Source organism: Pristiophorus japonicus, unplaced genomic scaffold, assembly GCF_044704955.1.
Source record: "Pristiophorus japonicus isolate sPriJap1 unplaced genomic scaffold, sPriJap1.hap1 HAP1_SCAFFOLD_1074, whole genome shotgun sequence".
NCBI classification, from domain to species: domain Eukaryota; kingdom Metazoa; phylum Chordata; class Chondrichthyes; family Pristiophoridae; genus Pristiophorus; species Pristiophorus japonicus.
The window spans coordinates 53,964-75,309 of NW_027250728.1; the positions used below are offsets into that span (position 1 = coordinate 53,964).

The 21,346-nt window shown below is 35.0% G+C and overlaps 1 protein-coding gene across 1 annotated transcript in view; it reads right to left on the bottom strand.

Annotated features, from left to right (window-relative positions):
• LOC139241439 (protein DOP1A-like) overlaps positions 1-21,346 on the bottom strand; it is a gene marked incomplete at its 5' end in the record, with an annotated part of 73,925 nt that overhangs the window by 15,408 nt on the left and 37,171 nt on the right. The gene's annotated exons all lie outside the window — the stretch shown is intronic.

A 21,346-nucleotide genomic window follows, 5' to 3' on the forward strand; every position in this document is an offset into this window, starting at 1 on the left:
GCTCAGTGTATTTATTAGCTAGCTGTGTATTTATTAGCTAGCTGCTAGCTCAGTGTATTTATTAGCTAGCTGTGTATTTATTAGCTAGCTCAGTGTATTTATTAGCTAGCTGTGTATTTATTAGCGAGCTCAGTGTATTTATTAGTTAGCTCGGTGTATTTATTTGCTAGCTATGTATTTATTAGCTAGCTGTGTATTTATTAGTTACTTCGGTGTATTTATTAGCTAGCTATGTATTTATTAGCTAGCTCAGTGCATTTATTAGCTAGCTGTGTATTTATTAGTTAGCTCAGTGTATTTATTAGCTCGCTGTGTATTTATTAGCGAGCTCAGTGTATTTATTAGCTCACTGTATATCTATTAGCTAGCTGTGTATTTGTTAACTCGCTCAGTGCATTTATTAGCTAGCTGTGTATTTTTTAGTTAGCTCGGTGTATTTATTTGCTAGCTATGTATTTATTAGCTAGCTGTGTATTTATTAGTTACTTCGGTGTATTTATTAGCTAGCTATGTATTTATTAGCGAGCTGTGTATTTACTAGCTAGCTGTGTATTAATTAGTTACCTCGGTGTATTTATTGGCTAGCTCAGTGTATTTATTAGCTAGCTGTGTATTTATTCGTTAACTCAGTGTATTTATTAGCTAGCTCAGAGTATTTATTAGCTAGCTGTGTATTTATTAGTTAACTCAGTGTATTTATTAGCTAGTTCAGTGTATTTATTAGCTCGCTGTGTATTTATTAGCTCGCTGTGTATTTATTAGCTCGCTCAGTGTATTTATTAGCTCGCTGTGTATTTATTAGCTCGCTGTGTATTTATTAGCTAGCTCAGTGCATTTATTAGCGAGCTGTGTATTTATTACCTAGCTCAGTGTATTTATTAGCTAGCTGTGTATTTATTCGTTGGTTGTGTATTTATTAGCTAGCTCGGTGTATTTATTCCTTGGCTGTGTATTTATTAGCTGGCTGTGTATTTATTAACTCGCTGCGTATTTATTAGCTAGCTCAGTGTATTTATTAGCTAGCTGTGTATTTATTAGCTAGCTGTGTATTTATTAGCTAGCTCAGAGTATTTATTAGCCAGCTGTGTATTTATGAGCTAGCTTAGTGTATTTATTAGCTAGCTCAGTGTATTTATTAGTTAGCTGCGTATTTATTAGCTAGCTCAGTGTATTTATTAGCTAGCTCAGGATATTTATGAGCTAGCTGTGTATTTATTAGCTAGCTCCGTGCATTTATTAGCTCGCTCAGTGTATTTATTAGCTAGCTGTGTATTTATTAGCTAGCTGCTAGCTCAGTGTATTTATTAGCTAGCTGTGTATTTATTAGCTAGCTCAGTGTATTTATTAGCTAGCTGTGTATTTATTAGCTAGCTCAGTGTATTTATTAGCTAGCTGTGTATTTATTAGCTCGCTCAGTATATTTATTAGCTAGCTGAGTGTATTTATTAGCTAGCTGAGTGTATTTATTAGCTAGCTGAGTGTATTTATTAGCTCGCTGTGTACTTATTAGCTAGCTCAGTTTATTTAGCTCAGTGTATTTATTAGCTAGCTCAGTGTATTTATTAGCTAGCTGTGTATTTATTCGTTGGCTGTGTATTTATTCGCGAGCTCAGTGTATTTATTACTTAGCTCAGTGTATTTCTTAGTTAGCTGCTTATTTATGAGCTAGTTTTGTGTGAATTTATTAGCCAGCTGTGTATTTATTAGCTAGCTCAGTGTATTTATTAGCTAGCTGTGTATTTATTATGTAGCTCAGTGTATTTATTCGCGAGCTGAGTGTATTTATTAGCTAGCTGAGTGTATTTATTAGCGAGCTCAATGTATTTATTAGCTAGCTGTGTATTTATTAGCTAGCTGTGTATTTATTAGTTAGCTCGGTGTATTTATTTGCTAGCTATGTATTTATTAGCTAGCTGTGTATTTATTAGTTACTTCGGTGTATTCATTAGCTAGCTATGTATTTATTAGCGAGCTGTGTATTTATTAGCTCGCTCAGTGTATTTATTAGCTAGCTGTGTATTTATTAGTTAGCTCGGTGTATTTATTTGCTAGCTATGTATTTATTAGCTAGCTCAGTGCATTTATTAGCTAGCTGTGTATTTATTAGTTAGCTCGGTGTATTTATTTGCCAGCTATGTATTTATTAGCTAGCTGTGTATTTATTAGCTAGCTATGTATTTATTAGCTAGCTATGTATTTATTAGCTAGCTCAGTGCATTTATTAGCTAGCTGTGTATTTATTAGTTAGCTCGGTGTATTTATTCGCTAGCTGTGTATTTATTAGCTCGCTCAGTGTATTTATTAGCTAGCTGTGTATTTATTAGCTCGCTCAGTGTATTTATTAGCTAGCTGTGTATTTATTAGTTAGCTCGGTGCATTTATTAGCTAGCTGTGTATTTATTAGTTAGCTCGGTGTATTTATTTGCTAGCTATGTATTTATTAGCTAGCTGTGTATTTATTAGTTACTTCGGTGTATTTATTAGCTAGCTATGTATTTATTAGCTAGCTCAGTGCATTTTTTAGCTAGCTGTGTATTTATTAGTTACTTCGGTGTATTTATTAGCTAGCTATGTATTTATTAGCGAGCTGTGTATTTACTAGCTAGCTGTGTATTAATTAGTTACCTCGGTGTATTTATTGGCTAGCTCAGTGTATTTATTAGCTAGCGGTGTATTTATTGGCTAGCTCAGTGTATTTATTAGCTAGCTGTGTATTTATTCGTTAATTCAGTGTATTTATTAGCTAGCTCAGAGTATTTATTAGCTAGCTGTGTATTTATTAGTTAACTCAGTGTATTTATTAGCTCGCTGTGTATTTATTAGCTCGCTGTGTATTTATTAGTTAGCTCAGTGTATTTATTAGCTAGCTGTGTATTTATTAGCTCGCTGTGTATTTATTAGCTAGCTCAGTGTATTTATTAGCTAGCTGTGTATTTATTAGCTAGCCGTGTATTTATCAGCTAGCTGTGTATTTATTAGGTAGCTGTGTATGTATCAGCTCGAGCTGTGTATTTATTACCTAGCTCAGTGTATTTATTAGCTAGCTGTGTATTTATTCGTTGGTTGTGTATTTATTAGCTAGCTCGGTGTATTTATTCCTTGGCTGTGTATTTATTAGCTGGCTGTGTATTTATTAGCGAGCTGCGTATTTATTAGCTAGCTGAGTGTATTTATTAGCTAGCTGAGTGTATTTATTAGCTAGCTCAGTGTATTTATTAACTCGCTGTGTATTTATTAGCTAGCTCAGTGTATTTATTAGCTAGCTGTGTATTTATTAGCGAGCTGTGTATTTATTAGCTAGCTCAGAGTATTTATTAGCCAGCTGTGTATTTATGAGCTAGCTTAGTGTATTTATTAGCGAGCTCAGTGTATTTATTAGTTAGCTGCGTATTTATTAGCTAGCTCAGTGTATTTATTAGCTAGCTCAGGATATTTATGAGCTAGCTGTGTATTTATTAGCTAGCTCCGTGCATTTATTAGCTCGCTCAGTGTATTTATTAGCTAGCTGTGTATTTATTAGCTAGCTGCTAGCTCAGTGTATTTATTAGCTAGCTGTGTATTTTTTAGCTAGCTCAGTGTATTTATTAGCTAGCTGTGTATTTATTAGCGAGCTCAGTGTATTTATTAGTTAGCTCGGTGTATTTATTTGCTAGCTATGTATTTATTAGCTAGCTCAGTGTATTTATTAGCTAGCTGTGTATTTATTAGCGAGCTCAGTGTATTTATTAGCTAGCTGTGTATTTATTAGTTAGCTCGGTGTATTTATTTGCTAGCTATGTATTTATTAGCTAGCTGTGTATTTATTAGTTACTTCGGTGTATTTATTAGCTAGCTATGTATTTATTAGCTAGCTCAGTGCATTTATTAGCTAGCTGTGTATTTATTAGTTAGCTCAGTGTATTTATTAGCTCGCTGTGTATTTATTAGCGAGCTCACTGTATATCTATTAGCTAGCTGTGTATTTATTAGCTCGCTCAGTGCATTTATTAGCTAGCTGTGTATTTTTTAGTTAGCTCGGTGTATTTATTTGCTAGCTATGTATTTATTAGCTAGCTGTGTATTTATTAGCTAGCTCAGTGTATTTATTAGCTAGCTGTGTATTTATTAGCTAGCTCAGAGTATTTATTAGCCAGCTGTGTATTTATGAGCTAGCTTAGTGTATTTATTAGCTAGCTCAGTGTATTTATTAGTTAGCTGCGTATTTATTAGCTAGCTCAGTGTATTTATTCGCGAGCTCAGTGTATTTATTAGCTAGCTGAGTGTATTTATTAGCTAGCTGTGTATTTATTAGCTAGCTGAGTGTATTTATTAGCTAGCTGTGTACTTATTAGCTAGCTCAGTTTATTTAGCTCAGTGTATTTATTAGCGAGCTCAGTGTATTTATTAGCTAGCTGTGTATTTATTCGTTGGCTGTGTATTTATTAGCGAGCTCAGTGTATTTATTACTTAGCTCAGTGTATTTCTTAGTTAGCTGCTTATTTATGAGCTAGTTTTGTGTGTATTTATTAGCCAGCTGTGTATTTATTAGCTAGCTCAGTGTATTTATTAGCTAGCTGTGTATTTATTATGTAGCTCAGTGTATTTATTCGCGAGCTGAGTGTATTTATTAGCTAGCTGAGTGTATTTATTAGCGAGCTCAATGTATTTATTAGCTAGCTGTGTATTTATTAGCTAGCTGTGTATTTATTAGTTAGCTCGGTGTATTTATTTGCTAGCTATGTATTTATTAGCTAGCTCAGTGTATTTATTAGCTAGCTGTGTATTTATTAGCTAGCTCAGTGTACTTATTAGCTCGCTGTGTAATTATTAGCTAGCTGTGTATTTATTAGTTAACTCAGTGTATTTATTAGCTAGCTGTGTATTTATTAGTTAGCTCGGTGTATTTATTTGCTAGCTATGTATTTATTAGCTAGCTGTGTATTTATTAGTTACTTCGGTGTATTCATTAGCTAGCTATGTATTTATTAGCGAGCTGTGTATTTATTAGCTAGCTCAGAGTATTTATTAGCTAGCTCAGAGTATTTATTAGCCACCTGTGTATTAATTAGTTACCTCGGTGTATTTATTGGCTAGCTCAGTGCATTTATTAGCTGGCTGTGTATTTATTAGCTAGCTGTGTATATATTAGTTAACTCAGTGTATTTATTAGCTAGCTGTGGATTTATTAGCTAGCTCAGTGTATTTATTAGCTAGCTGTGTATTTATTAGCTAGCTCAGTGTACTTATTAGCTCGCTGTGTAATTATTAGCTAGCTGTGTATTTATTAGTTAGCTCGGTGTATTTATTAGCTAGTTGTGTATTATCTAGCTGTGTATTTATTAGTTAGCTCGGTGTATTATTAGTTAGCTGTGTATTTATTACCTAGCTGTGTGTATTTATTAGCTAGCTGTGTATTTATTAGCTAGCTGTGTATTTATTAGTTAGCTCAGTGTATTTATTAGCTCGCTGTGTATTTATTAGCTGGCTGTGTATTTATTAGTTAGCTCAGTGTATTTATTAGCTCGCTGTGTATTTATTAGCGAGCTCAGTGTATTTATTAGCTCGCTGTATATCTATTAGCTAGCTGTGTATTTATTAGCTCGCTCAGTGTATTTATTAGCTAGCTGTGTATTTATTAGCTAGCTCGGTGCATTTATTAGTTAGCTCGGTGCATTTATTAGTTAGCTCGGTGTATTTATTTGCTAGCTATGTATTTATTAGCTAGCTGTGTATTTATTAGTTACTTCGGTGAATTTATTAGCTAGCTATGTATTTATTAGCTAGCTGTGTATTTATTAGCTAGCTCAGTGCATTTATTAGCTAGCTGTGTATTTATTAGCTCGCTGTGTATTTATTAGCGAGCTCAGTGTATTTATTAGCTCACTGTATATCTATTAGCTAGCTGTGTATTTATTAGCTCGCTCAGTGTATTTATTAGCTAGCTGTGTATTTATTAGCTAGCTCAGTGTATTTATTTGCTAGCTATGTATTTATTAGCTAGCTGTGTATTTATTAGTTACTTCGGTGTATTTATTAGCTAGCTATGTATTTATTAGCGAGCTGTGTATTTACTAGCTAGCTGTGTATTAATTAGTTACCTCGGTGTATTTATTGGCTAGCTCAGTGTATTTATTAGCTAGCGGTGTATTTATTGGCTAGCTCAGTGTATTTATTAGCTAGCTGTGTATTTATTCGTTAACTCAGTGTATTTATTAGCTCGCTGTGTATTTATTAGCTAGCTCAGTGTATTTATTAGCTAGCTGTGTATTTATCAGCTAGCTGTGTATTTATTAGCTAGCTGTGTATGTATCAGCTCGGTCAGTGCATTTATTAGCGAGCTGTGTATTTATTACCTAGCTCAGTGTATTTATTAGCTAGCTGTGTATTTATTCGTTGGTTGTGTATTTATTAGCTAGCTCGGTGTATTTATTCCTTGGCTGTGTATTTTTTAGCTGGCTGTGTATTTATTAGCAAGCTGCGTATTTATTAGCTAGCTGAGTGTATTTATTAGCTAGCTGAGTGTATTTATTAACTCGCTGTGTATTTATTAGCTAGCTCAGTGTATTTATTAGCCAGCTGTGTATTTATGAGCTAGCTTAGTGTATTTATTAGCTAGCTCAGTGTATTTATTAGTTAGCTGCGTATTTATTAGCTAGCTCAGTGTATTTATTAGCTAGCTCAGGATATGTATGAGCTAGCTGTGTATTTATTAGCTAGCTCCGTGCATTTATTAGCTCGCTCAGTGTATTTATTAGCTAGCTGTGTATTTATTAGCTAGCTGCTAGCTCAGTGTATTTATTAGCTAGCTGTGTATTTATTAGCTAGCTCAGTGTATTTATTAGCTAGCTGTGTACTTATTAGCGAGCTCAGTGTATTTATTAGCTAGCTGAGTGTATTTATTAGCTAGCTGTGTATTTATTAGCTAGCTGAGTGTATTTATTAGCTAGCTGTGTATTTATTAGTTAGCTCGGTGTATTTATTAGCTAGCTGTGTATTATCTAGCTGTGTATTTATTAGTTAGCTCGGTGTATTATTAGTTAGCTGTGTATTTTTTAGCTAGCTGTGTATTTATTAGCTAGTTCAGTGTAATTATTAGCTCGCTGTGTATTTATTAGCTAGCTGTGTATTTATTAGCTAGCTGTGTATATATTAGTTAACTCAGTGTATTTATTAGCTAGCTGTGTATTTATTAGTTAGCTCGATGTATTTATTAGCTAGCTGTGTATTATCTAGCTGTGTATTTATTAGTTAGCTCGGTGTATTATTAGTTAGCTGTGTATTTTTTAGCTAGCTGTGTATTTATTAGCTAGTTCAGTGTACTTATTAGCTCGCTGTGTATTTATTAGCTAGCTGTGTATTTATCAGCTAGCTGTGTATTTATCAGCTAGCTGTGTATTTATTAGCTAGCTGTGTATGTATCAGCTCGGTCAGTGCATTTATTAGCGAGCTGTGTATTTATTACCTAGCTCAGTGTATTTATTAGGTAGCTGTGTACTTATTCGTTGGTTGTGTATTTATTAGCTAGCTCGGTGTATTTATTAGTTAGCTCGGTGTATTTATTAGTTAGCTCGGTGTATTTATTAGCTAGCTGTGTATTTATTAGCTAGCTGTGTATTTATTAGCTAGCTCAGTGTATTTATTAGCTAGCTCAGAGTATTTATTCCTTGGCTGTGTATTTATTAGCTAGCTCAGTGTATTTATTAGCTAGCTCAGTGTATTTATCAGCTAGCTGTGTATTTATTAGCTAGCTGTGTATTTATTAGTTCGCTTGGTGTATTTATTAGCTCGCTGTGTATTTACTAGCTAGCTGTGTGTATTTATTAGCTCGATGTGTATTTATTGGCTAGCTCAGTGTATTTATTAGCTAGCTGTGTATTTATTAGCTAGCTGTATATTTATTAGTTCGCTCGGTGTATTTATTAGCTAGCTGTGTATTTATTGGCTAGCTCAGTGTATTTATTAGCTCGCTGTGTATTTATTAGCTAGCTGTGTATTTATCAGCTAGCTGTGTATTTATTAGTTAGCTGTGTATTTATTAGTTCGCTGTGTATTTATTAGCTAGCTGTGTATTTATTAGTTCGCTCGGTGTATTTATTAGTTAGCTGTGTATTTATTAGCGAGCTCAGTGTATTTATTAGCTCGCTGTATATCTATTATCTAGCTGTGTATTTATTAGCTCGCTCAGTGTATGTATTAGCTAGCTGTGTATTTATTAGCTAGCTCGGTGTATTTATTAGTTAGCTCAGTGTATTTATTAGCTAGCTGTGTATTTATTAGTTAGCTCGGTGTATTTATTTGCTAGCTATGTATTTACTAGCTAGCTGTGTATTTATTACTTACTTCGGTGTATTTATTAGCTAGCTATGTATTTATTAGCGAGCTGTGTATTTATTAGATAGCTCCGTGCATTTATTAGCTAGCTGTGTATTTATTCGCTAGCTGTGTATTTATTAGTTCGCTCGGTGTATTTATTAGCTAGCTGTGTATTTATTCGTTCGGTGTATTTATTAGCTAGCTGTGTATTTATTAGTTCGCTCGGTGTATGTATTAGTTAGCTGTGTATTTATTAGCTAGCTGTGTATTTTATTAGTTCGCTCGGTGTATTTATTAGCTAGTTGTGTATTTATTAATTCGCTCTGTGTATTTATTAGCTAGCTCTGTATTTATTAGTTCGCTCGGCGTATTTATTAGCTAGCTGTGTATTTATTACCTAGCTCTGTGTATTTATTAGTTAGCTGTCTATTTATGAGCTAGCTCAGTGTATTTATTAGCTAGCTGTGTATTTATTCGATAGCTCCGTGCATTTATTAGCTAGCTGTGTATTTATCAGCTAGCTCAGTGTATTTATTAGCTAGCTGTGTATTTATTAGCTAGCTGTGTATTTATTAGTTCGCTCGGTGTATTTGTTAGCTAGCTCAGTGTATTTATTAGCTTGCTGTGTATTCATTCGTATGGCTGTGTATTTATTAGCTAGCTAAGTGTATTTATTAGCTAGCTCAGTGTATTTATTAGCTAGCTGTGTATTTATTAGCGAGCTGTGTATTTATTAGCGAGCTGTGTATTTATTAGCGAGCTGTGTATTTATTAGCTAGCTCAGGATTTTTTGAGCTAGCTGTGTATTTATTAGCTAGCTCCGTGCATTTATTAGCTAGCTGTGTATTTATTCGCTAGCTGTGTATTTATTAGTTCACTCGGTGTATTTATTAGCTAGCTGTGTATTTATTAGTTTGCTCGGTGTATTTATTCGCTAGCTGTGTATTTATTAGTTCGATCAGTGTATTTATTAGCTAGCTGTGTATTTATTAGTTCACTCGGTGTATTTATTACCTAGCTGTGTGTATTTATTAGCTAGCTGTGTATTTATTAGTTTGCTGTGTATTTATTAGCTTGCTGTGTATTTATTGGCTAGCTCAGTGTATTTATTAGCTAGCTCAGTGTATTTATTAGCTAGCTATGTATTTATTAGCTAGCTGTGTATTTATTGGCTAGCTCAGTGTATTTATTAGCGAGCTCAGTGTATTTATTTGCTCGCTGTATATCTATTAGCTAGCTGTGTATTTATTAGCTAGCTCGGTGTATTCATTAGTTAGCTCGGTGTATTTATTAGCTAGCTGTGTATTTATTGGTTAGTTCAGTGTATTTATTTGCTAGCTATGTATTTATTGGCGAGCTGTGTATTTATTAGTTACTTCGGTGTATTTATTAGCGAGCTATGTATTTATTCGCTAGCTGTGTATTTATTAGGTCGCTCGGTATATTTATTAGCTAGCTGTGTATTTATTAGTTCGCTCTGTGTATTTATTAGTTCGCTCTGTGTATTTATTAGCTAGCTGTGTATTTATTAGTTAGCTGTGTATTTATTAGCTAGCTGTGTATTTATTAGTTCGCTCGGTGTATTTATTAGCTAGCTGTGTATTTATTCGTTCGCTCGGTGTATTTATTAGCTAGCTGTGTATTTATTACCAAGCGCTGTGTATTTATTACCAAGCTCTGTGTATTTATTAGCTAGCTGTGTATTTATTAGTTCGCTCGAAGTATTTATTAGATAGCTGTGTATTTATTAGTTAGCTCGGTGTATTTATTAGCTAGCTGTGTATTTATTACCTAGCTCTGTGTATTTATTAGCTAGCTGTGTATTTATTAGTTAGCTCGGTGTATTTATTAGCTAGCTGTGTATTTATTACCTAGCTCTGTGTATTTATTAGTTAGCTGTGTATTTATGAGCTAGCTCAGTGTATTTATTAGCTAGCTGTGTATTTATGAGCTAGCTCAGTGTATTTATTAGCTCGCTGTGTATTTATCAGCTAGCTCAGTGTATTTATTAGCTAGCTGTGTATTTATCAGCTTGCTCAGTGTATTTACTAGCTAGCTGTGTATTTATTACCTAGCTCTGTGTATTTATTAGCTCGCTGTGTATTTATTGGCTAGCTCAGTGTATTTATTGGTTAGCTCAGTGTATTTATTAGCTAGCTCAGTGTATTTATCAGCTAGCTGTGTATTTATTAGCTAGCTGTGTATTTATTAGCTCGCTGTGTATTTATTTGCTAGCTCAGTGTATCTATTAGCTAGCTGTGTATTTATCAGCTAGCTCAGTGTATTTATTAGCTAGCTGTGTATTTATCAGCGAGCTGTGTATTTATTAGCTCGCTGTGTATTTATTAGCTAGCTGTGTATGTATCAGCTCGGTCAGTGCATTTATTAGCGAGCTGTGTATTTATTAGCTAGCTCAGTGTATTTATTAGCTAGTTCAGTGTATTTATTAGCTAGCTGTGTATTTATTAGCTAGCTCAGTGTATTTCTTACCTAGCTGTGTATTTATTAGCTCGCTCAGTGTATTTATTATCTAGCTCAGTGTATTTATTACCTTGGTGTGTATTTATTAGCTCGCTGTGTATTTATGAGCTCGCTGTGTATTTATTAGCTAGCTGTGTATTTATTACCTAGCTCAGTGTATTTATTAGCTAGCTGTGTATTCATTCGTATGGCTGTGTATTTATTAGCGAGCTGTGCATTTATTAGCTAGCTCAGAGTATTTATTAGCTAGCTGTGTATTAATTAGTTAGCTCGGTGTATTTATTAGCTAGCTATGTATTTATTAGTTTGGTGTATTTATTAGCTAGCTCAGGGTATTTATTAGCTTGCTGTGTATTTATTCGCTAGCTGTGTATTTATTAGTTCGCTCGGTGTATTTATTAGCTAGCTGTCTATTTATTAATTTGCTCAGTGTATTTATTAGCTCGCTGTCTATTTATTGGCTAGCTGTGTATTTATTACCTAGCTGTGTGTATTTATTAGCTAGCTGTGTATTTATTAGTTAGCTCGGTGTATTTATTAGCTAGCTGTGTATTTATTAGCTAGCTTTGTGTATTTATTAGCTAGCTGTGTATTTATTAGTTCGCTCGGTGTATTTATTAGTTAGCTCGGTGTATTTATTAGCTAGCTGCGGATTTATTAGCTAGCTGTGTATTTATTAGCTAGCTGTGTATTTATTAGTTAGCTCGGTGTATTTATTAGCTAGCCGTGTATTTATTAGTTAGCTCAGTGTACTTATTAGCTCGCTGTGTATTTATTGGCTAGCTCAGTGTATTTATTAGCGAGCTGTGTATTTATTCGCTAGCTCAGTGTATTTATTAGCTAGCTGTGTATTTATTAGCGAGCTGTGTATTTATTAGCGAGCTCAGTGTATTTATTAGCTAGCTGTGTATTTATTAGCTAGCTGTGTATTTATTAGCTAGCTCAGTGTATTTATTAGCTAGCTGAGTGTATTTATTAGCGAGCTGAGGGTATTTATTGGCTCGCTCAGTGTATTTATTAGCTAGCTGTGTATTTATTCGCTAGCTCAGTGTATTTATTAGTTAGCTGCGGATTTATTAGCTAGTTGTGTGCGTATTTATTAGCTAGCTGTGTATTTATTACCTAGCTCATTGTATTTAATAGTTAGCCGTATGTTTATTCGCTAGCTCAGTGCATTTATTAGCTCGCTTAGTGTATTTATTAGCTAGCTGTGTATTTATTCGTTGGCTGTGTATTTATCAGCTAGCTTCGTGTATATATTAGCTAGCTCAGTGTATTTATTAGCTGGCTGTGTATTTATTAGCTAGCTCACTGTATTTATTAGCTAGCTGAGTGTATTTATTAGCTAGCTGTATATATCTATTAGCTAGATGTGTATTTATTAGCTAGCTGTGTATTTATTAGCTAGCTCACTGTATTTATTAGCTAGCTCAGTGTATTTATTAGCTTGCTGTATATCTATTAGCTAGATGTGTATTTATTAGCTCGCTCAGTGTATTTATTAGCTTGCTGTGTATTTATTAGCTAGCTCGGTTTATTTATTAGTTAGCTCGGTGTATTTATTAGCTAGCTGTGTATTTATTAGCGAGCTGTGTATTTATTAGCTAGCTCAGAGTATTTATTAGCTAGTTGTGTATTAATTAGTTAGCTCGGTGTATTTATTAGCTAGCTATGTATTTATTAGCTCATTGTATTTATTAGCTAGCTGTGTATTTATTAGGTAGCTGTGTATTTATTAGTTCGCTCGGTGTATTTATTAGCTAGCTGTGTATTTATTAGCTAGCTGTGTATTTATTACCTAGGTCTGTGTATTTATTAGCTCGCTGTGTATTTATTAGCAAGCTCAGTGTATTTATTAGCTAGCTCAGTGTATTTATTAGCGAGCTCAGTGTATTTATTAGTTAGCTGTGTATTTATTAGTTCGCTCGGTGTATTTATTAGCTAGCTGTGTATTTATTAGCTAGCTGTGTATTTATTAGCAAGCTCAGTGTATTTATTAGCTAGCTGTGTATTTCTTAGCTAGCTGTGTATTTATTAGTTAGCTCGGTGTATTTATTAGCTAGCTGTGTATTTATTACCTAGCTCTGTGTATTTATTAGCTAGCTCAATGTATTTATTAGCTAGCTGTGTATTCATGAGCGAGCTGTGTATTTATTAGCTAGCTCAGTGTATTTATTACCTAGCTGTGTGTATTTATTAGCTCGCTGTGTATTTATTGGCTAGCTCAGTGTATTTATTAGCTAGCTCAGTGTATTTATTAGCTCGCTCAGTGAATTTATTAGCTAGTTGTGTATGTATTAGCTAGTTGTGTATGTATTAGCTAGCTGTGTATTTATTAGCTCGCTGTGTATTTATTGGCTAGCTGAGTGTATATTAACTAGCTGTGTAATTATTAGCTAGCTCAGTGTATTTATTAGCTCGCTGTGAATTTATTGGCTAGCTCAGTGTATTTATTAGCTAGCTGTGTATTTATTAGTTCGCTCGGTGTATTTATTAGCTAGCTGTATATTTATTAGCTTGCTGTGTATTTATCAGCTAGCTCAGTGTATTTATCAGCTAGCTGTGTATTTATTAGCTAGCTCGGTGTATTTATTTGCTAGCTCGGTGTATTTATTAGCTAGCTGTGTATTTGTTAGTTAGCTCAGTGTATTTATTAGCTTGCTGTGTATTTATTGGCTAGCTCAGTGTATTTATTAGCTCGCTGTGTATTTATTAGCTAGCTGTGTATTTATTACCTAGCTCTGTGTATTTAATTGGTCGCTGTGTATTTATTAGCTAGCTGTGTATTTATTAGCTAGCTGTGTATTTATTAGTTAGCTCAGTGTATTTATTAGCTCGCTGTGTATTTATTGGCTAGCTCAGTGTATTTATTAGCTAGCTGTGTATTTATCAGCTCGCTTAGTGTATGTATTAGCTAGCTGTGTATTTATTAGCTAGTTTAGTGTATTTATTAGCTAGCTGTGTATTTATCAGCTAGGTCAGTGCATTTATTAGCGAGCTGTGTATTTATTAGCTAGCTCAGTGTATTTATCAGCTAGCTGTGTATTTATCAGCTAGCTGTGTATTTATCAGCTAGCTCAGTGCATTTATTAGCGAGCTATGTATTTATTAGCTAGCTCAATGTATTTATTACCTAGCTCAGTTTATTTATTAGCTACCTCAGTGTATTTATTAGCTAGTTGTGTATGTATTAGCTAGCTGTGTATTTATTAGCTCGCTGTGTATTTATTAGCTAGTTCAGTGTATTTCTTACCTAGCTGTGTATTTATTCGTTGGTTGTGTATTTATTAGTTAACTCGGTGTATTTATTAGCGAGCTCAGAGAAATTATTAGTTAGCTGTGTATTTATCAGCTAGCTCAGTGTATTTATTAGCTTGCTGTGTATTTATTGGCTAGCTCAGTGTATTTATTAGCTCGCTGTGTATTTATTAGCTAGCTGTGTATTTATTAGCTAGCTCAGTGTATTTATTAGCTAGCTGTGTATTTATTAGGTAGCTGTGTATTTATTAGCTCGCTCGGTGTATTTATTAGCTAGCTGTGTATTTATTACCTAGCTCTGTGTATTTAATTGGTCGCTGTGTATTTATTAGCTAGCTGTGTACTTATTAGCTAGCTGTGTATTTATTAGTTAGCTCAGTGTATTTATTAGCTCGCTGTGTATTTATTAGCTAGTTCAGTGTATTTCTTACCTAGCTGTGTATTTATTACCTAGCTCGGTGTATTTATTAGCTAGCTGTGTATTTATTAGCTAGCTGTGTATTCATTAGCTAGCTGTGTATTCATTAGCTAGCTGTGTATTTATCAGCTAGGTCAGTGCATTTATTAGCGAGCTGTGTATTTATTAGCTAGCTCAGTGTATTAGCTAGCTGTGTATTTATTAGCTAGCTGTGTATTTATCAGCTAGCTCAGTGCATTTATTAGCGAGCTGTGTATTTATTAGCTAGCTCAGTGTATTTATTAGCTAGTTGTGTATGTATTAGCTAGTTGTGTATTTATTAGCTCGCTGTGTATTTATTAGCTAGTTCAGTGTATTTCTTACCTAGCTGTGTATTTATTACCTAACTCGGTGTATTTATTAGCTAGCTGTGTATTTATTAGCAAGCTCAGTGTATTTATTAGCTAGCTGTGTATTTATTAGCTAGCTCAGTGCATTTATGAGCTAGCTCAGTGCATTTATTAGCTAGCTTAGTGCATTTATTAGCTAGCTCAGTGCATTTATTAGCTAGCTGTGTATTTATTAATTAGCTAGCTGTGTATTTATTAGCTAGCTGTGTATTTATTAGCAAGCTCAGTCTATCTATTAGCTAGCTGTGTATTTATTAGCTAGCTCAGTGCATTTATGAGCTAGCTCAGTGCATTTATTAGCTAGCTGTGTATTTATTCGTTGGTTGTGTATTTATTAGTTAACTCGGTGTATTTATTCGTGAGCTCAGAGTAATTATTAGTTAGCTGTGTATTTATTCGCTAGCTGTGTAGTTATCAGCTAGCTCAGTGTATTTATTAGCTAGCTCAGTGTATTTATTAGCTCGCTGTGTATTTATTAGCTAGCTCAGTGCATTTATTAGCGAGCTGTGTATTTATTACCTAGCTCAGTGTATTTATTAGCTAGCTGTGCATTTATTAGCTAGCTGGCTATTTATCAGCTAGCTTAGTATATTTATTAGCTAGCTGTCTATGTATTACCTCGCTCAGTGTATTTATTAGCTAGTTGTGTATTAATTAGTTAGCTCGGTGTATTTATTAGCTAGCTGTGTATTTATTAGCTAGCTGTGTATTTATTAGCTAGCTGTGTATTTATTAGTTCGCTCGGTGTATTTATTAGCTAGCTGTGTATTTATTAGCTAGCTGTGTATTTATTAGCTAGCTGTGTATTTATTACCTAGCTCTGTATTTATTAGCTAGCTGTGTATTTAATAGCTAGCTGTGTATTTATTAGCTAGCTCTTTGTATTTATTAGCTCGCTGTATATCTATTAGCTAGCTGTGTATTTATTAGCTAGCTCAGTGTATTTATTAGCTCACTCAGTGTATTTATTAGCTAGCTGTGTATTTATTAGCTAGCGCGGTATATTTATTTGCTAGCTGTGTATTTATTAGCTAGCTCAGTGCATTTATTAGCTAGCTGTGTATTTATTAGTTAGCTCGGTATATTTATTTGCTAGCTGTGTATTTATTAGCTAGGTCAGTGCATTTATTTGCTAGCTGTGTATTTATTAGTTAGCTCGGTATATTTATTTGCTAGCTGTGTATTTATTAGCTAGCTCAGTGCATTTATTAGCTAGCTGTGTATTTATTAGTTAGCTCGGTATATTTATTTGCTAGCTGTGTATTTATTAGCGAGCTCAGTGCATTTATTAGCGAGCTGTGTATTTATTAGTTAGCTCAGTGTATTTATTAGCGAGCTCAGTGTATTTATTAGCTATTTGTGTATTTATTAGCTAGCTCAGTGTATTTATTAGCTCGCTGTGTATTTATTAGCTAGCTGTGTATTTATTAGCTAGTTCAGTGTATTTCTTAGCTAGCTGTGCATTTATTAGCTAGCTCGGTGCATTTATTAGCTAGCTCAGTGCATTTATTAGTTAGCTCGGTGTATTTATTAGCTAGCTGTGTATTTATTAGCTAGCTCAGTGTATGTATTAGCTAGCTGTGTATTTATTAGTTAGCTCGGTGTATTTATTAGCTAGCGGTGTATTTATTAGTTACTTCGGTGTATTTATTAGCTAGCTATGTATTTATTTGCGAGCTGTGTATTTATTAGCTAGCTGTGTATGTATTACCTAGCTCAGTGTATTTATTAGCTAGCTATGTATTCATTCGTATGGCTGTGTATTTATTAGCTAGCTCGGTGTAATTATTAGTTAGCTCGGTGTATTTATTAGCTCGCTGTGTATTTATTAGCTCGCTGTGTATTTATTAGCTAGCTCACTGTATTTATTAGCTAGCTGTGTATTTATCAGCTAGCTCAGTGTATTTATTAGCTAGCTCAGTGTATTTATTAGCTAGCTGTGCATTTATCTGCTAGCTCAGTGTATTTATTAGCTCGCTGTGTATTTATTAGCTAGCTCAGTGTATTTATTAGCTAGTTGTGTATTTATTAGCTAGCTCAGTGTATTTATTAGCTCGCTCTGTATTTATTAGCTAGCTCAGTGTATTTATTCGCTAGCTGTGTATTTATTAGCTAGCTCAGTGTATTTATTAGCTAGCTGTGTATTTATTAGCTAGTTCAGTGTATTTATTAGCTAGCTGTGTATTTATTAGCTAGGTGTGGATTTATTAGCTAGCTGTGTATTTATTAGTTCGCTCGGTGTATTTATTAGCTAGCTGTGTATTTATCAGCTTGCTCAGTGCATTTATTAGCGAGCTGTATATTTATTAGCTAGCTCAGTGTATTTATTAGCTAGCTCAGTGTATTTATTAGCTAACTGTGTATTTATTACCTAGCTCTGTGTATTTATTAGCTCGCTGTGTATTTATTGGCTAGCTCAGTGTATTTATTAGCTAGCTGTGTATTTATTCGCTAGCTCTGTGTATTTATTACACTAGCTGAGTATTTATTACCTAGCTGTGTATTTATCAGCTTGCTCAGTGCATTTATTGGCTCGCTCAGTGTATTTATTAGCTAGCTGTGTATTTATTACCTAGCTCTGTGTATTTATTAGCTAGCTATGTATTTATTACCTAGCTCAGTGTATTTATTAGCTAGCTGTGTATTTATTACACTAGCTGAGTATTTATTACCTAGCTCAGTGTATTTATTACCTAGCTCAGTGTATTTATTAGCTCGCTATGTATTCATTCGTATGGCTGTTTATTAATTACCTAGCTCAGTGTATTTATTAGCTAGCTGTGTATTTATTTCCTAGCTCAGTGTATTTATTAGCTAGCTGTGTATTTATTCGCTAGCTGTGTATTTATTACCTAGCTCAGTGTATTTATTTGCTAGCTGTGTATTTATTACCTAGCTCAGTGTATTTATTAGCTAGCTATGTATTCATTCGTATGGCTGTTTATTAATTACCTAGCTCAGTGTATTTATTAGCTAGCTGTGTATTTATTTCCTAGCTCAGTGTATTTATTAGCTAGCTGTGTATTTATTCGCTAGCTGTGTATTTATTCGTTGGTTGTGTATTTATTATCTAGTTGTGATTTTATTAGCTTGTTCTGTGTATTTATTAGCTAGCTGTGTATATATTAGCCAGCTGTGTAGTAATTAGCTAGCTGTGTATTTGTTACCTCGCTCTGTGTATTTATTAGCTAGCTGTGTATTTATTACCTAGCTCTGTGTATTTATTAGCTAGCTGTGCAATTATCAGCTAGCTCAGTGCATTTATTAGCGAGCTGTGTATTTATTAGCTAGCAGTGTATTTATTACTTAGCTCTGTGTATTTATAGCTCGCTGTGTATTTATTAGCTAGCTCAGTGTATTTATTAGCTAGCTGTGTATTTATTGGCAAGTTGAGTGTATTTATTAGCTAGCTGTGTATTTATTACCTAGTTCAGTGTATTTATTAGGTAGCTGTGTATTTATTACCTAGCTCAGTGTATTTATTAGCTAGCTATGTATTCATTCGTATGGCTGTGTATGTATTACCTAGCTCAGTTTATTTATTAGCTAGCTGTGTATTTATTACCTAGCTCGGTGTATTTATTAGATAGCTATGTATTGATTCGTATGGTTGTGTATTTATTAGCTAGCTGTGTATTTATTAGCTAGCTGTGTATTTATTCGTTGGTTGTGTATTTATTATCGAGCTGAGTGTATTTATTAGCTCGTTGTGATTTTATTAGCTTGTTCTGTGTATTTATTAGCTAGCTTTGTATTTATTACCTCGCTGTGTAGTTATTAGCTAGCTGTGTAGTTATTAGCTAGCTGTGTAGTTATTAGCTCGCTCAGTGTATTTATTATCAAGCTCAGTGTATTTATGAGTAGCTGTGTATTTATTCGTTCGGTGTGTATTTATTACCTAGCTCAGTGTATTTATTAGTTCGATGTGTATTTATTAGCTAGCTGTGTGTTTATTAGCCAGCTCAGTGCATTTATTAGCCAGCTCAGTGCACTTATTAGCCAGCTCAGTGCACTTATTAGCCAGCTCAGTGCACTTATTAGCCAGCTCAGTGCACTTATTAGCCAGCTCAGTGCACTTATTAGCCAGCTCAGTGCACTTATTAGCCAGCTCAGTGCACTTATTAGCCAGCTCAGTGCACTTATTAGCCAGCTCAGTGCACTTATTAGCCAGCTCAGTGCACTTATTAGCCAGCTCAGTGCACTTATTAGCCAGCTCAGTGCACTTATTAGCCAGCTCAGTGCATTTATTAGCTAGCTGTGTATTTATTAGCTAGCTCAGAGTATTTATTAGCTCGCTGCATATTTAGAAACATAGAAAATAGGTGCAGGAGTAGGCCATTTGACCCTTCGAGCCTGCACCGCCATTCAATGAGTTCATGGCTGAACATGCAACTTCAGTACCCCATTCCTGCTTTCCCTTGATCTCCCTAGTAGTCAGGACTACATCTAACTCCTTTTTGAATATATTCAGTGAATTGGCTTCAACAACTTTCTGTGTTAGAGAATTTCACAGGTTCACCACACTCTGGGTGAAGAAGTTTCTCCTCATCTCGGTCCTAAATGGCTTCCCCCTTATCCTTAGACTGTGACCCCTGGTTCTGGACTTCCCCAACATTGGGAACATTCTTCCTGCATCTAACCCGTCTAAATCCGTCAGAATTTTAAACGTTTCTATGGGTTCCCCTCTCATTCTTTAGAACTCCAGTGAATACAAGCCCAGTTGATCCAGTCTTTCTTGATATGTCAGTCCCGCCATCCCGGGAATCAGTCTGGTGAATCTTCGCTGCACTCCCTCAATAGCAAGAATGTCCTTCCTCAAGTTAGGAGACCAGAACTGTACACAATACTCCAGGTGTGGCCTCACCAAGGCCCTGTACAACTGTAGCAACACCTCCCTGCCCCTGTACTCAAATCCCCTCGCTATGAAAGCCAACATGCCATTTGCTTTCTTAACCGCCTGCTGTACCTGCATGCCAACCTTCAATGACTGATGTACCATGACACCCAGGTCTCGTTGCACCTCCCCTTTTCCTAATCTGTCACCATTCAGATAATAGTCTGTCTCTCTTTATTACATAGCTCAGTGTATTTATTAGCTAGCTGTGCATTTATTAGCTAGCTGTGTATATATTCGTTAGTTCAGTGTATTTATTAGTTAGCTCAGTGTATTTATTCGGTAGCTCAGTGTATTTCTTCGGTAGCTCAGTGTGTTTATTAGCTAGCTCAGTGTATTTATTCGCTAGCTCAGTGCATTTATTTGCTAGCTCAGTGTATTTATTAGCTAGCTGTGTATTTATTAGCTAGCTCAGTGCATTTATTAGCGAGCTGTGTATTTATTACTTAGTTCAGTGTATTTATTAGCCAGCTCAGTGCATTTATTAGCCAGCTCAGTGCATTTATTAGCTAGCTGTGTATTTATTAGCTAGCTCAGTGTATTTATTAGCTAGCTGTGTATTTATTAGCTAGCTAAGTGTATTTATTAGCTAGCTCAGAGTATTTATCAGCTAGCTCAGAGTATTTATCAGCTAGCTCAGAGTATTTATTAGCTAGCTGCGTATTTCGAAACATAGAAAATAGGTGCAGGAGTCGGCCATTTGGCCCTTCGAGCCTGCACTGCCATTCAATGAGTTCATGGCTGAACATGCAACTTCAGTACTCCATTCCTGCTTTCTCGCCATACCCCTTGATCCCCCTAGTAGTCAGGACTACATCTAACTCCTTTTTGAATATACTTAGTGAATTGGCCTCAACAACTTTCTGTGTTAGAGAATGCCACAGGTTCACCAGGCTCTGGGTGAAGAAGTTTCTCCTCATCTCGGTCCTAAATGGCTTCCCCCTTATCCTTAGACTGTGACCCCTGGTTCTGGACTTCACCAACATTGGGAACATTCTTCCTGCATCTAACCCGTCAGAATTTTAAACAGTTCTATGAGATCCCCTCTCATTCTTCTGAACTCCAGTGAATACAAGCCCAGTTGATCCAGTCTTTCTTGATATGTCAGTCCCGCCATCCCGGGAATCAGTCTGGTGAACCTTCGCTGCACTCCCTCAATAGCAAGAATGTCCTTCCTCAAGTTAGGAGACCGAAACTGTACACAATACTCCAGGTGTGGCCTCACCAAGGCCCTGTACAACTGTAGCAACACCTCCCTGTCCCTGTACTTAAATCCCCTCGCTATGAAGGCCAACATGCCATTTGCTTTCTTAACTGACTGCTGTACCTGCATGCCAACCTTCAATGACTGATGTACCATGACACCCCAGGTCTCGTTGCACCTCCCCCTTTTCCTAATCTGTCACCATTGTCTGTCTCTCTTTATTACCTAGCTCAGTGTATTTATTAGCTAGCTGTGCATTTATTAGCTAGCTGTGTATATATTCGTTAGCTCAGTGTATTTATTAGTTAGCTCCGTGTATTTATTAGCTAGCTGTGTATTTATTCGGTAGCTCAGTGTATTTATTAGCTAGCTCTGTATTTATTAGTTAGCTCAGTGTATTTATTAGTTAG